General features: G+C 43.0%; 1 protein-coding gene, 1 non-coding gene and 1 pseudogene across 2 annotated transcripts in view; 1 reads left to right on the top strand and 2 right to left on the bottom strand.

Annotated features, from left to right (window-relative positions):
- Window positions 1-16,650, bottom strand: part of JARID2 (jumonji and AT-rich interaction domain containing 2) — a 285,876-nt gene that overhangs the window by 200,162 nt on the left and 69,064 nt on the right. The gene's annotated exons all lie outside the window — the stretch shown is intronic.
- LOC120361184 (U6 spliceosomal RNA) lies at window positions 5,769-5,869 on the top strand (annotated as a pseudogene).
- LOC120361178 (U6 spliceosomal RNA) lies at window positions 16,010-16,112 on the bottom strand. Its single transcript, XR_005577527.1, has one exon. It is a non-coding gene; the product is annotated as a U6 spliceosomal RNA (small nuclear RNA).

The following is a 16,650-nucleotide window of genomic DNA, read 5'->3' as shown; positions in this document are numbered from 1 at the left end:
AAGATGAAAGCTCTCATTCATGAAAGGGAGACATTAACTAATCTGTGCACCCTCCAATGGGGATAAGGACAGCATAAGAGACCATCGTGCCGTCCAGTACTCAAGACTTACGGTGAGCTTGCCCTGAGTCAAACAGCAAAATTGTGAGCTAGTTTATTTCAGCTCAATGATTGTCAAACTTCTCTGTTAGATCCCAACAGGGTGTCAACTCTTCCTATAAACCCTAGCCTTGCTTGCCGCTGGTGGCAGCTGACTTCCCCAGGCCCATCCCTCCCCAAACCATTGCAGGATTAATCACAACCACAAAGCAGAATCATCCCAGGCCAGAGTCCCCAAGGGGATAGTAAGATGATGACTAGGGAAGGAATTGCAGGCCTGGAGTGATACCAAAATAATTCAACAACAACAACAACAACATGTTTCTGCCTCATTCAATTTAAGCAACACAGATTGTTTCTTTGGTTTCCAAAATCCTGTTTCTGACCTACTTTGCTTCCTTGAGACAATGTATTCACAATAAGTGCAGAGTCGCTCATGTGGCCCCAAGCGAAAAAGAAGAACCAAGAAAAAAGACCATTATTAGGATAACACATAATCTCTGGATTTTATTGCTGGTCACTTTTCATAGGCTTCTTGAACAGGGGGTATTCCTCAATGCCCATCCCCACACAGGTGGGGCCTCAGCAGCTGGACGTCTAATGAAAGGCCCTCTGCACTCCACACACTTGACATGTCACCTTGTTGCAGCGACAACAGCCCATACCATATTAACATGTGCTGCACTGGTTGTAAGGAAGTCATTGTGAATTTTAACCAGGGGAAGGTGTTTCTTGACCATCTGAATCTCTTACTTTGACTGTAAGGGCGTTCTGAAGTCAAGTAAATGAGATTTTCTGGCTTTAACACTGTAACACTTGCTATATTACATTGGGAAACCTAGATAAACAATTATATACTTCAAATTCCACTTTTGAAACAGGAGTTAGCAGTCAATAAAATTTAGCAATGTTCCAAGCCCATACATCTCATCACTTAGCCGTCCCAACGACACTGCATGATAATAAGTTTTGCTACTACCTGCTATCGTCAGCATTTCAAGTAACTCCAAGTGTAAGGCAGCACAGTAATTCACAACCTGTGACAACCACCTGCAGGCACCGGTGTTACAGGAATTGGAAATAACACATATAAAAGCTTATCATCGTGCCCAGTGCCTGGTACACAGCGGGTGCTCAGTAAATACTGGCTTTACTATGTTCTGGAGAATTTGGAGATCCTGTTCACAAGTTCTATTGCCACCTGAATTCCATACAGCTGACTTTGTCGGGGTGCTCTTTGCTTCTCTGGACCTCAGAACACTGTAAGATAAGGGTATTCAGGAGTGGTAAGGCTAGACAGTTTCAGGAGTGTTGCAAAAGCCGCTGACCTTTAAAATTCACCTCCTGGTTCCCTTCATACCATTCACTCAAGGGAGAGTCTTCCACTGCACCAACATTTATTGAACAGCTCCATAAGCTGGGCCTATAATAAATACTCACTGGCAATTCACTAAGATGATGAGTCAAAGGTGGCTAGGCTGGGGATGGTAGGGGTCTCTGAGAACAAGATACTGCAAGTTATATGTGGGGACAAATACAAACGAGGTGCATGCCAGAGCTACTGCAACGAGGAAAATGCATCTAAGTAGGGGATGAAAAATGCTTCACAGTAACAGTGAGTCTTGAAGGACGAGAACGTGAAAGTAAAGAGGGCGGAAACTGCGTTTCAGTCCAGTTCTCAACCAAGCCCATTCATCTGCTTCTTAAATTAGTGCTTTTTACAAAGACTGTCCTAGAACCAAATTTCTATATCTCTGTCATTTTACCCCAGAGATTGCGATGCACTCTTCTTTCCAAGGCTGGCTTCCTGTGTCCTTTATGACCTCCCTCCTCATTCCTAGTTCTCTCTACTCCTCCCAGCCACCCACTGGCAGTATGCAGGTGTGCTCTCTCTCCCTCTCTTCCAGAATGGAAGAGATGGCAGCTGAATGCAGCAATGCTCACATTTACACCTGCTTGAGATCCCATCATCAGATCTCCCCCTCGTGGCCTCACCAAATAAGTTGAGCATTACACATATTGCAGAGTTATGCCCTGAGACTGATAAGGGACTATGAAAATGTGCAGGGGTGAGGTGGGGGCTAGTCAGAAGACAGCATGCAGCGAGATATGATCGCGCCACTGCACTCCAACTTGGATGACAGAGCAAGCCCCTGTCTCTCTTTTTTTTTTTTTTTTTTTTTTTGAGACGGAGTTTCACTCTTGTTACCCAGGCTGGAGTGCAATGGCACCATCTCGGCTCACCGCAACCTCCGCCTCCTGGGTTCAGGCAATTCTCCTGCCTCAGCCTCCTGAGTAGCTGGGATTACAGGCACACGCCACCATGCCCAGCTAATTTTTTTGTATTTTTAGTAGAGACGGGGTTTCACCATGTTGACCAGGATGGTCTCGATCTCTTGACCTTGTGATCCACCTGCCTCGGCCTCCCAAAGTGCTGGGATTACAGGCTTGAGCCACCGCGCCCGGCCGCCCCTGTCTCTTAAAAAAGAAAACAAATAAGGAACCTAGAAGTTACTATTTTGATTTGTCTATTTAAAAAATAAGTTGTTTAAAAAGAAACAGCACCAACCCCAAAAAATACAGGAGGAAGGAGCCTCACAGAGTAAGAGAAAAGGTGAGAAAAAAATTCCAAAGCAAAACCCCATCAGCTGTGTTTCAAGTGAGACCCAAATATTGCTGCCAGATTAAATAACCCACCTCCACTCTCAAAAGCTATGGCCCTTGAGACAAGTGACCTCATTTCCTCAAGAACAACAAATTAAAAGGAGAGAGAGATTAAAAACAAACATGTTTTATCAACCCAACCAGTATCAATGTACAGACCTTATTTTAAAACATCACACTGGGCCAGGGGCAGTGGCTCATGCCTGTAATCCCAGCACTTTGGGAGGCCAAGGCAGGGGAGATCACGAGGTCAAGAGATCCGAGACCATCCTGGCCAACAGAGTAAAACTCCATCTCTACTAAAAATATAAAAATTAGTTGTGTGTGGTGGTGGACACCTGTAGTCCCAGCTACTCGGGAAGCTGAGGCAGAACTGCTTGAATCCCGGAGGCGGAGGTTGCAATGAGCCAAGATCGTGCCACTGCACTCCAGCCTGGCAACAGAGCCAGACTCTGTCACAAAAAGGAAAAAAATTAAAAAAAGAAGAGACTGTCAGTAGCAGAAACCTGAACAACTGACTCATTATGTTATCAGTATCATGGGTATGTTTTCTCTAAAGAGAATACATGGCTTTTAAAAATAAATACTGGACCAGGTGTGGTGACTCACTCCTGTAATCCCAGCACTTTGGGAGGCCAAGGCAAGTAGATCACTTTGGGCCAGGAGTTCGAGACCAGTCAGGCCAATATAGTGAAACCACGTCTCTACTAAAAATACAACAATTAGCAGGGTACAGTGACACTTAGCTGTAGCCCCAGCTACTTGGGAGGCTGAGGCATAGGGCCAGGACTTCAAGGCCAGCATAAGCATAGCGAGACCCCATCTATAAAAAATAAAAATTAGGGCCGGGCACGGTGGCTCAAGCCTGTAATCCCAGCACTTTGGGAGGCTGAGGCGGGTGGATCACGAGGTCGAGAGATCGAGACTATCCCGGTCAACATGGTGAAAACCCGTCTCTACTAAAAATACAAAAAATTAGCTGGGCATGGTGGCGCTTGCCTGTAATCCCAGCTACTCAGGAGGCTGAGGCAGGAGAATTGCTTGAACCCAGGAGGCGGAGGTTGTGGTGAGCCGAGATCGCGCCATTGCACTCCAGCCTGGGTAACAAGAGCAAAACTCCGTCTCAAAAAAATAAAATAAAATAAAAAATAAAAATTAGCTGGGCACGATGGTGCACACAAGCGATCCTCGCTAGTGGGAAGGCTGAGGCGAGAGGATTGCATGAGCCCAGGAGTTTGAGGTCATAGTGAGTTATGATGACACCACTGAACTCCACCCTGTCTCCCCCCTCCCCCGACACGAAAAAATGTTTGAGGATTTCCTTCACTTAAAGTTAAGGTGTAAATGAAACAAAATTCACCATGAGTTGATACTTATGCAATTAGGACAGGGTGCACAGAAGTGTACTGCGTATTTTCAGGACTCAAAAAAGCTATTTACCTGAGTTTTACATGCACAGTGATACTCACCATACGAGAAATTAAAACAATTTTATATTCATTCACTTAAAAAATTATTCAATCATTACATGTGAACATGAAGGGAATTTTTATGAAAACTGTGTTTTACAAATTGAAAAAAAAAAAATGAGAAAAGAGGCACTGCTTTCCACTTCTGCCAATGTCTTTTACATCTGGTTTAACAGGAGTCAACAGACTTCTCATAACTGAATTCAGTCTGACGTAACATCACACATCATGTAGCATCTGGAAAGCCCCACTGCACATTAGGGAGAAAATGAAGAAAATGGTGTCTTGGTATTACCAGGATACTACTTTTCATCCTAGTCCCCAGAAAGGGACTATGATCTAGGGATCCCTAGATGACAGTCTGAGAACTGCTATGATAGAGCAACGTCTATGAGGGTAAACGAGAATTTCCTTGAGTGAGCAAGAATTTGATGGTCCTCTTTATTCTGAGGGAAAACGCAAGTCCCAAGTTGACAAAAAGAACATCATGTCACCCTTGAACACCCTCCTGCAAAGCACACCATCAAGAAGGGTCTCTGGGTAGTGTCAACTGGTCAAAGCACCCTTAGACATTCACACAGCTAAATTGAGGACAAGCTGTGAAAGTTCAAGATGTACGGTTTTCTCAACTGCTGATCCCTAAGAGTATATCAATATGCTGGGTCTCTTGACAAGCATCTTTCTTTTACATTAAACAGCGGGGAAGAAAGAAGGACAGATTACAGTATAACACAGAAACCATGACAAAGCTGAAATTGCTTCACGTGAGCGTGTGCGCACAGACAGGCACACACAAATACTAGGTCTCAATTCAAAATTTCTTATTGCAAGTAAGTCAAAATTAACAAAAACACAATCCCCTCAGGTACAAGGTATAGATTATAAAAGTCTTTATGAAGAAAATAGAAAAACCATGTTTCAAGAGGAAGTAAAGGTGGCGAGCCTGGTGACTGAAAAGTTGAAAAAAATCAAGTTTTGAAATTGTGGTATGCCCCTCATTAAAGAAAAAAATGAAATTACACACACACATGAATACATAGAAAAACTAAAAACGTATCTCTAGCAGGGATTAGACAGGCTTGAGTATAACTTACTACGTTATTCCTTTGTGGGCTATGAAAATTCTTTGTCAAAGGGCATGGATTGCCCTTCGAGTATAAAACAACAACAGCCTTTTTTTTTTTTTTTTTAATAAAAAAAAACCACCTCTGTCCCATACTTTGCTCCAAACAAATATTAACTCAAAAAGTGGTTGGTGGGAGCAGTGGCTCACACCAGCAATCCCAACACTGTAGGAGGCCAATCAGAAGGATCACAGTTGAACTCAGGAGTTCACAACCCACTTAGAAAACACGGCAAAACTACAAAAAATGCAAGAGTTAGCCAGGCATGACGGTGCATGCCTGCAGTGCCAGCTACTTGGGAAATCGAGACTGGAGAATCGCTTGAATTCAGAAGGTGAAGGTGGAGATTGCAGTGAGCCTCCAGCCTGGGCAGAGACTGTCCTTTAAAAAAAAAAAAAAAAAAAATGGTCATAGTGCTCACTTTGGCAGCTCATATATTAAAATTGGAATGTTACAGAGAAGACAGCATGGCCTCTGTATAAAGATGCAAAATCGTGAAGCTTTTCTTTTTTAAGTGTTCACAAGCAAAATGTGAAATATATATATATAACTCCAAGAGGAAATATAAGAGATAATCCTTCCAATCTTGGGTTATACGAAGATTTCCTAGAACACAAAAAGGATGAATGATATTAAAAGAATCTTATTTTCTTATTTTTTTGCTCTATCGCCCATGCTGGAACACAGTGGCACGATCTCAGCTCAGTCCATCTTCCACCTCCTGGGCTCATGCCTCAGCCTCCAGGGTAGCTGCAATTACAGGGACACAGCACCATACCTGGCTAATTTTTGTATTTTTAAGAGAGATGAAGTTTCACCATGTTGTAATCTGCCCACCTGGGCTTCCCAAAGTGCTGGGATTAATGAGCATGAGCCACCACACCCCCAAAAAGAAATTTTCTTTCAAAGACAGTATTAAGAAATATCGGCTGCCTTGTGTCCCCTAAAAAGTCTTAAGGCCTAACCCCTAGGACCTCAGTATGTGACTGAATTTGAAGATGTGAAGTCAAAGGACATCAGTGCAGTGGTCTCACAGCACTCAAGTTCAAGACAAAAGATGAGAAGCGTGCTGTCAAGGGAAAAGCACCAAAGAGCCAAGACCAAGATATTTGAATGGAAGCTCTCCCTTGGTTTTACTGCTGCATCAGTAAGCAGCCGCCCACTTATCTATGAAAATGGTAGGCCAAGCGGGCAGGATTTCCCAGTGCTGCAGCACACCCAAGCCACCTAGGGTAAGACACACACACAAACACACACACACACACACACACACACACACACACACACACACACGTGCCCACCCCCGAGGAGGGGCTAGGGCGAGACTGAAACACAAACACACACGCGCGCGCTGGCTAAAGTGAGACTGAGACACACACACGCACACAGGCTGGCTAGAGTGAGACTGAGACACACACACACACACACACACACACACGCAGGCTGGCTAGGGTAAGACTGACACTGACACTGACACACACACACACGAGGCTGGCTAGGGTGAGACAGAGACACACACACACACACACACACCCCAGGCTGGCCAGGGTGTGTGAGAGAGAGAGAGAGAGAGAGAGAGACACACACACACACACACACACACACACACACACACAGGCTGGCTAGAGTGAGACTGAGACACACACAGGCTATCTAGGGTGAGACACACACACACACACACACACACACACACACACACACACAAAGAGGCTGGCTAGGGTGAGACAGACACACACACACCCCAGGCTGGCCAGAGTGAGAGAGAGACACACACACACGTTCGTTCCTGTGATTGTAAGAAAGAAAAGGAAAGAACAAGACGTAGCTAATCCTACACAGTTCAGATATGCTTCATGGATACAGAAGGCAAGGCAGAAGTGCATTTGGGAAACCAGGATGTCCTTGCCTGCCTGGCAGGCATAAAGCCCACCACCCACACAGATCTAAGAGGTTCCTTACCACAGAGTGGAAAAGAAAAACAGCCAGAATGAACGTGTCAGGAAACCTCCAACTAGAATGTTGTAGGGAAAAGTAACCTACAGTCCTGCTGTTTGCTACCTTAGCATTTACTAGAATGAGCCTGCTGCTACGACCAAATTGCATACAGTCCAATCTCAAATGAACCAGATAATTCAGAACAGCTTAGAATTTTTCTCTCTGGTTTAAGAGTATGCAGCTATGTTTATATTATGGTTATGCCTAATATTCTGTAATTTGGAATTCAGGGGGAAAGTTTTGTTTGAAGACATAATTTGGAAGTAGTTTAGGAAATCAATTATCCCCTCTCTTCTCCATCCTGAAATCTCCCCTACTGCTATCCTGAGGGTTTACCAACTTTTCATACAAAACATCACCCCCAAAATGAGCCGTTGGCTCCTGAATTTGCTGTCTGGCTAAATGACTTAAAGAGAGAAGGTCTGGGTGAGCCAGTGGCTTCGTACAGATACTCCCTGACCCCTGGCTAAAAATATGGCCCAAGTATTTGGGTTCAGACAAATCCCTGAAATATGCCAGGTACTATTCTAAGCATATCTCGTGTCATTAAACCTGAAATCCTTGCAGGGTAGGTAGATACTACTAGTATGTCCCACTTTGAAGAAAAGAAATCAGGGGGAAATGTTAAGCACATACCTAGCCAGTGTATCCAGTGCTTCCTGAACACAGCCAAAACACACTGGGTGACAAAACATTTCACAGGCACTTGCAAATCAGTAATCGGTCTAGAGAGTGATGAACAGTGAATATGGCTTCCATAGCTAGGACTACAGGAGTGTACCACCACACCTGGTGAGCGCCCTCTAACCAGGCCACATAATCAGAAGCACAGAAGCCTATGCACCTTCCCCTCACTCTTCTTACTGCACCTTGAAAACTAAGTTCCAACAAATCATCCTATGATTCTACATGCCTTTTTGGGTATTTGAAATTACATGTATGTATTTTTCATTCTACCAAACAGGAGCTATGCAGATTTCCCATTCTCCCATCAACCACTAGACACTAAATCTAACACTTCAAGAACTCTTCCAATTATAAAATTAGATTGCTATTCTAACTCATACCCTATTATTCAAGCCTCATATCTTCAAAGAAAGCATTTCTGTTCTAATTGTTGTTAACTTACTTAGCCACTGACCCAAAGAAGACTCAAGTGAGACTGGTTTGTAAAAATGAGAAGAAGCCGACGGAAATCATGTTTTCTAATGACAAATGATGAAACAGATGAACCCCTGACAGTCACAGTCTTTGGTTCCGAATAGAGGACTTGATTTCACTGCCACCCACATTTAAGAAACAGAGCAGAAGTAATAAAAAGCCACCAACCATGTTTCAAGGCCCAATCGAAAAGGTTTACAAACCTGTTAAATATTTCCCAGTCAGGACTGGCACAGTGGCTCACGCCTGTAATCCCAGCACTTTGGGAGGCTGAGGCAGGTGGATCATGAGGTCAAGAGATCAAGACCATCCTGGCCAACATGGTGAAACCCCATCTACTAAAAAATACAAAAATTAGCTGTGCCGTGTGTTGCATGCCTGTAGTCTCAGCTACGTGGGCGGCTGAGGCAGGAGAATTGCTTTAACCTGGGAGGCGGAGGTTGTAGTATGCCAAGATCACACCACTGCACTCCAGCCTGGCACCTGGCGACAGAGCAAAACTGCCTCAAAAAAAATCTCTCCGGGCGCGGTGGCTCAAGCCTGTAATCCCAGCACTTTGGGAGGCCGAGGCGGGTGGATCACGAGGTCCAGAGATTGAGACCATCCTGGTCAACATGGTGAAACCCCGTCTCTACTAAAAATACAAAAAATTAGCTGGGCATGGTGGCGCGTGCCTGTAATCCCAGCTACTCAGGAGGCTGAGGCAGGAGAATTGCCTGAACCCAGGAGGCGGAGGTTGCGGTGAGCCGAGATCGCGCCATTGCACTCCAGCCTGGGTAACAAGAGCAAAACTCCGTCTCAAAAAAAAAAAAAAATCTTGGTCAAACATAATGTGAATCGCAGGTTCCCATTCACGAAATATGTACTATAATTAATATTCCAAAACACTAATGTTAGTTCATTAGTTCAGTTAGCCTTAGTTACATGGTAGACTATTCACAAACAATTAGTAACTCCATGATTACTTTCATGGTGTAAAAAATGACATCCTTTTTATCCCCACAAGGTATATGATTACACTGATATTAAAACTTAATATTTATCATAAATTGGCGCAGGCCAGGTGTTTTATAATTGATAACTCTGAGTAATCGGACTGGTTGAATTCTTGCACAGATCTAGTTATTTTCTTCCTAAAATTCTTTTAAGTTCCTGGCATTTTCAATCAGCTCACAACATATTAACTACTGCAAAATACTACTTGTAATAATAAAATATGATACACTGCCTCCTCCCTAAATTAGAATTCTACCGTTTTATAGAACTCCCAAAAGATGAATAAATGCACCAATTCCAAAACTACTACAAACTGCAGGTCATATTTCATACGCAAGTTTCTCTCTCTCTCTCTCTCTCTCTCACACACACACACACACACACACACACACACACACAAGGGGGTGGGAGGCAGGGATGGAGGGAGAGGGAGGGATACAGGGAGGAAGAGGGAGGGAACACGAACACATCATATTCTTGCATGGACGTGGCTATTGCTCTTTATTGGTTTTATTTTCATATGCAACATATGTAAATTAGAGACCATATGGTTAACTCCACAAATGAAATATAGTAATTATTTCTTATATTATCCTTCCTGAGTAACATCTAATCTAGCCTTCTAAAGAAGGATTCCTGATTAGATAAGAAGAAAACATTTGTGTCATTAGCTATACAGGTTCATCTTCTTTGTAATTTTAATGAATACCAGGTGAATTTGAAGTATATTAGGTTTCAAAATAACCTACAAATCAAATTTATGTACGCTTTTGATAATGAACAGTCATCATTTCACCTTCTACTTCAACCCACTTATATGACAGAGTCCCCCAAAGCTACCAATCCACTCTAATTTGTGTGAAGTACAATCACTGAATTTCTTAAATACATATATCTATTCTCACACTTACATTCTATGAACTACCTAATTAAATTTAAACTCTTCCTCCTTTCAACTGGTTATGATGGAAAAGAAACAGAGTTAATCTAACTTGAATTACTGGCTTATAACCAACACCTTACCTGTGTCTTAACTGAATGCTTAAGTCACTGGAATTACAGAGGACATTAACACAGTAACATATTTCCCATTCTCTTCACAAGCTTCCATGATAACCCCAGTCCTTTCTAGTCAGCTTTTGTTGGATACCGATTTGCAGAGATCAGAAGCTATTCAGCTCACATGCTAAATATCTGAAACATACTAGTAAAACAATAGAAGAAATCAACAAGCTGAAAGTAACCAGGCTCTTCTAATATAACCTTGTCTACTTAAAATTACTTGTATTTACACATATACACTCCCTAATAAGGGTATGAATGAAATATCTCAGTGCTTGGCTCCAGTACAAATAAGGAAAGAGTCGAGGGGCTGAACTTGTCTGAAATCAAAAGCTAAATGATGCAGTGAAGCAAGAAGCCTTGAGGACTGCATCAAATTTGCATAATTTAACAAGTACCCACCACTATTTTTTTATTTACATAATCTGCAACCGTTGATTAGGTAGTTTTTCATCATATAAACTCAAAGGGCCACCCTCAGGTTACACTTTTCCTGCTTCTCCCTCAAGCACAGATCTCATTTCCTAATTTTGTTCCAGAAACAAGGGACATACCGCATGCAGTGGCTGACGCCTGTAATCCAAGCACTTTCGGAGGCCAAAGCAGGTGGATTAACTTGAAGCCAGGAGTTCAAGACCAACCTGGCCAACATGGTAAAACCCCATCTCTACTAAAACACATAAACATACACACACACACACACACACACACACACACACACACACAAAATCTGGCAAGGCACAGTGGTATACACTTGTGGTCCCAGCTACTCAGGAGACTGAGGCCTAAGAATCACTTGAACACAGGAGGCAGGGGTTGTCCTGAGCTGAGATCACGCCACTGCACTCCAGCATGGGCAACTGGCTTGAGGGAGACTGTCCCCCGACCCTCCCCAAATAAAAAACAAAAACTAACAAAAAACACAAGAAGAAACACAGAAATTCCATTCCACATCACTCAGATACAAAATGGCCACTGGAGAACCACAGTGAAGAAAAAGTTAACAAAAGATACACTGACTGTCAAAGCCATCCTTTTAAAATTATTGTTCAAGGCAGCGTAGCTTCTCATTGGTCCACCAACTTCAAACCGTGCCATGTTTCAACACAGAATGAAACATCTGTGCTTGTCTAATGAATCTTTGATAATTTACAGCATTCCAAGCATGAAATATACATATGAGAGACAGACAGACAGCATCCTGTCTCCCGCAAGAAAGCAAATAAGCCATAAAAGCTAGCCATCCTACTTACTTTCTCTGTAACTACAAAGGGCCAAATTTTATTTTTCATCTGTTACTCTAGAAAACTTATTGGACTAAAGTCTAAGCTGCTTCCTTATGCCCTTTTAATAAAGCCAGCCACAGTAAAGAAAACCCAAATTAGCGGGACGTCCAGAGCTCTTTGCCACTGGGATTCACAGCAGCCTTTGGACAAGCCATTACGGTTGTCTGGCTCCAGCCCTCTTCCCAATAACCACCACCCCCTTTCTCGCCTACCCCACACCACCCTCCAAGATCAAAAGAGGCACTTACTGTTTATAACATCCTGAGCAATCCAGGAATCTCGAGAGGCTTTTGTTGCCTTTCCCACCCCTCATTGTTTCTGATCCAAAAAATGTTTTTTAATGAGACAAGCCAGTCCTGACACAGTCACACCGGTGAATCCGGCATACCTCAAATGACAATCCTCTGAGATGCCTTGCAAGGAAAAAGGAGGGGGGGTGCCTCCAGCGAATGTCAGAACAAGAGCGTGTGGTTCCCAGCCTGCTCACTACCAGAACCGGTACAGCTGTGGGCTACAAAGGCAGCTTTGCTCCAGGTGGCAGCAACCACCTTCACCAAAGCAAAACAACAAAACCTGGAAGTTCTTGCTGGACATGGAGAGCATTCCAGGTGCCCGAAAACAAAGTCCTGCCTGTTTGATGTAGACAGCTATGTGCCTCATCCCCCTGCACCTCCCCTGCTGTCTCCCTGTTCTTCTCCAATCGCCTACATGTAATATGCTGGCTGGATCCACGTGTCCTCCAGCTGGGCCTTGGAGTTCAGCTTTCCCTTTGAAGTTTAAATACAAAGGCAGAAGTCCTATTTGTTTAATCATTCTTATTCTCACAGCTGACATATTCACTAATCTGGAACAAACTCAAATCCAGCAACTTCAGTGAACCCCAGTGCCAGAGCAAACAGACTAACCTACCTCCCTGTCTGTCCTTACCTCATCTGCTGGAACTTGCAGGCACTGCTGGCCAGCAACAAGCACCACAGAAGACAGGAGGCCTAAATACACCAGTTTTGTGGGAGCAGGTCTGCTGTTAAAGAAACAAACCCTGAAGGGATCAGCGTCTCCCAACTCAGCCCTCAATCGGCTCTCCATAGTCCAGCTGCGTGCAGCACCACCCAAGGGTGGATCCACCCTGAAGATGAAGGGTGTGCGGCTAAAACAAAAACAAAGGCAGCCATGGTATTTTCTGAGATTCGAAATTCTCAGCAAGAGAAACTCCAACTAAACCCCAAGAAGGCTCATTTCAGAACCAGCATCTCCAAGACACGGAGGGCACCTTCTGGCGGTAGATTATGGACCCATCAGTTACATGGTAAGCACTCAGGTTCAACCTCCCTTTAACTTCAAGAGGCTAAACTCCACGTTTACTGAAGTCAAAGGTAAAAATTTCCTAGGGAGTTTTGAGGGAAATTACTCTCACCACAATGTTTACTGAATACCCCAGATTTCAAACAAAAGGGTATTTCTACCTGCAAATCTATGCATCACTTTTAAACGACTCTCAGTTACTCAAAACCATATCCATCTTGGGAAATCAAACTATTATCCTAAATGAGACCTGCATTTTCCTGCAAAATGGAAAAAACTGACATGTTGACAGTATCTGTTAGGTTTCAGATCGATTAGTTTTCAACTGGTCCTCAAAGCTGGTTCTTACCCCTTTTTCTCAAGGGGATTTCACAGAAGGACAGGAAGAAATTATTTCTGAAGAAAAAATTCTATTGCTAAATTGATAAAAATCAAATTAAGTACATGCAACAAAGTACCATTTCTAATTATAAATGATAGGACAAGAAACACACAAAACACAACCCATAATACTCACAACTGTCTACAAGAGAATCAAACATACTCACTGAAACCCAAGAGCAACTCTATAACAAAAGTACTATTATCCCCATTTTACACAAGTAACTTGAGGCACAGCCTTGCTAAATGACTTGCACAAGGTCTTCCACAAAGAGCTGAGATTCAAACCCAGTGTGTCTGGGTAGCCATCCTCTTAACGAATTCATTCTGCTTTCAGAGCTCTGTTAAAAACAATAGCTGTGGGCCAGGTGCAGTGGCTGACATCTGTAATCCCAGCACTTTGTGAGGCCGAGACAAAAGGATCATTTGAGTTCAAGGGTTCAAGACCAGCCTTGTCAACATGGTTAAACCATATCTCTACTAAAAATAAAACATTAGCTGGGCCTGGTGGTGAGCAACTATAATCCCAGCAACCCGGGAGGCAGAGGCAGGACAATCACTTGAACCTGGGAGGCAGAGATGGCAGTGAGCCAAGATCGGTGACAGAGCCGAGAATCCCTACCCACCCCCCAAAAAAAGAAACAACACACACACACACACACACACACATACACACACGGGGGGGGGGGGGGGGGGGAGAGAGAGAGAGACAGAGACAGAGACAGAGACACAATAACTGACAGGCTCCTTAAAGAGAATGGTGACATTCCAAAAGTTAACTAGACAGATAAATAGCTCACTCCTGAGTTTCTCTCCACCCTGCTCCCAACCCAACTGGCTTACATCCACAATAAACACTAAAATACCTGGTATTTCTGTCATTTCATATCACTTGAAAAGGGGGCATAAATGTAGCTCCCCAGTTTATGGAAAAGACTGCCACTATTATTGGCAAAATGTCTTCACTTCTAGCATAAGGACTACTGTCCTCAGCAACAAATCTCACAATGATTAAAATCATAACCTTCATTATGAAACACTCCTAACTAGCATCCTCTTCAGGGTAGCAAATGAATCTGAGATAGACACACAGGATCTGGCCCAGCGTGATGGCTCACACCTATAATCCCAGCACTTTGGGAGGCCAAGGTGGGCAGACCACTTAAGGTCAGGGGTTCGAGACCTTGAGTTCAGGAGTTCATAAAACCCCGTCTCTACTAAAAATATGCAAGCCTGTAATCCCAGCTGTTCTGGAGGCTGAGGATGGAGAATCGCTTGAACCCGGGAGGCGGAGGTTGCAGTGAGCTGAGATCATGCCACTACACTGGAGCCTGAGAAACAGACTGAGACTCCATCTCAAAAAAAAAAAAAAAAAAAAAAAAAGCATAGAATCTGTATTTGACATATGTTCTCGAGCAAGCAGACCCCTTATTAGAATCAAAACTGTATACAAGTCCCACTTCAGTGGTACTTTCCATATTAGTTGAGAAAATACTTAAGATAACATTTGTGGGATGAAACAGGAAGCAGGACCCATGTAAACTGTGTTCTAATCCTGGTCCCAGTATACACCCTCAGTTGCTGGGGAATCAATCCGAAGACAGAAATAATTCTGCAGTCATCACTTACTTCTTTCATAAACTTAGAAGCCCTAGGAAACTTATTTCTGAAGTCAGTAATGACCGCACTAAATGTGTGGACTGCACACTGGGCCCAGGTAGCACACACTCCAGGATTTGCTTCCTTCATTAATGCACTTTCCCAGTTCGACTAACAATTTTAACTAAACTCTCGAATTGAAAAAATGTAAGACAGAATTGGGCGAAACAACACTTACTTATTTCAGTAATTCAGGACAACCACAATTTCTGGAGATTTGCAGCCTAAAAGTGACCTGAAGCAGCTAAAGATACTTCACTTATTTGACCATCTCCAAACTCAATTATTAAGGTCACACTCTAGATACCTGACTACTCCTTTCTGAGTTAAAATAGCAGAATACACACCTGACCCTATGGTTTACTAACTGCCCTATGATTCCCACATTAAAGATCAAAGCTACATGATAGAGTCTAGAGCTCTCCAAGACAAGGAAACAGGTCACATAATCATTCCTACAATCTTGGAAAACCAGGTGGCACAGGTGGGCATCAACCTTGCTATAAAAATGGCTTCAAACAGCATTCTAAAGGGACACAGCTCTCACCCTCTCTCTCATCATCCCTAGCCCTGCAGACTGTCTACCACCTGGCATCTGACGGAAGTTGTGTACAATAAAAACACATCTAAACTCTTCTTTCTGGCAAAATCAATTCAATTTTTAGACAAACACTGCTCTTCTATTTCCTTTTTTTAATTAATATAGGTATTATGTAAAAAATATTTCTAAGGCAAAATCTAACTCAAAACTTATTGCTGAAGATGCTATATTCCTTCAAATTGCATAATCCAAACCTGATTTTCCAATAAATAAAAATATGCAACACTTCACAAATTTCCATGTCATCCTTGCATACAGCCATGCTAATCTTCTCTGCATTGTTCCAATGTAAACACATATGCTGCTGAAAGGATCACTCTTCTGTTTCCTCTAAAAGGCTTTTCTATAGTGGCAAGCCCGACCAAACACACCAGGCTAAGTATGTGCATATTTTTTGGTTTAAACCAAGCAGTCAGGAAACGGAGAGTAATGAAGGCAATTTATAATAATTCACTGATTATTACTGCCCATTCATTATAGTCCCGAAATCTTCCCCAACCTATAGCGTCTACCTCTGGCATCTATGTACCAGGGGTTGTCTGTGATACTGTCCCAATCCAAGCTTCCTCTCTCCTCTCACTCAAGAGGCCTCAACTTCAACTCCAGGGTTCTGTCTCCTTCTAGACACAAGCACCAAACTGTGATTGAACTATGTCTAATGTATGATTTATAAGTAGCTCTCAATGTCATTTATTAAAACAAAGCCACCACAAGTCACAATTTGAATGACAGCAATTTCAAATGTTATTTACTTATTATTCATTCTTTCAACAAGTACTTATTAAGTACCACATGCCGGGCACTGTTCCAGGTGCTTGAGGGAAATTTATGAGCCAGAAGATTCACCTCAAG

This window comes from Saimiri boliviensis, chromosome 4, assembly GCF_048565385.1.
Source record: "Saimiri boliviensis isolate mSaiBol1 chromosome 4, mSaiBol1.pri, whole genome shotgun sequence".
Taxonomy (NCBI): Eukaryota; Metazoa; Chordata; class Mammalia; order Primates; family Cebidae; genus Saimiri; species Saimiri boliviensis.
Note: the sequence above shows the minus strand (reverse complement) of the source record. Positions and strands in the feature narration are given on the sequence as shown.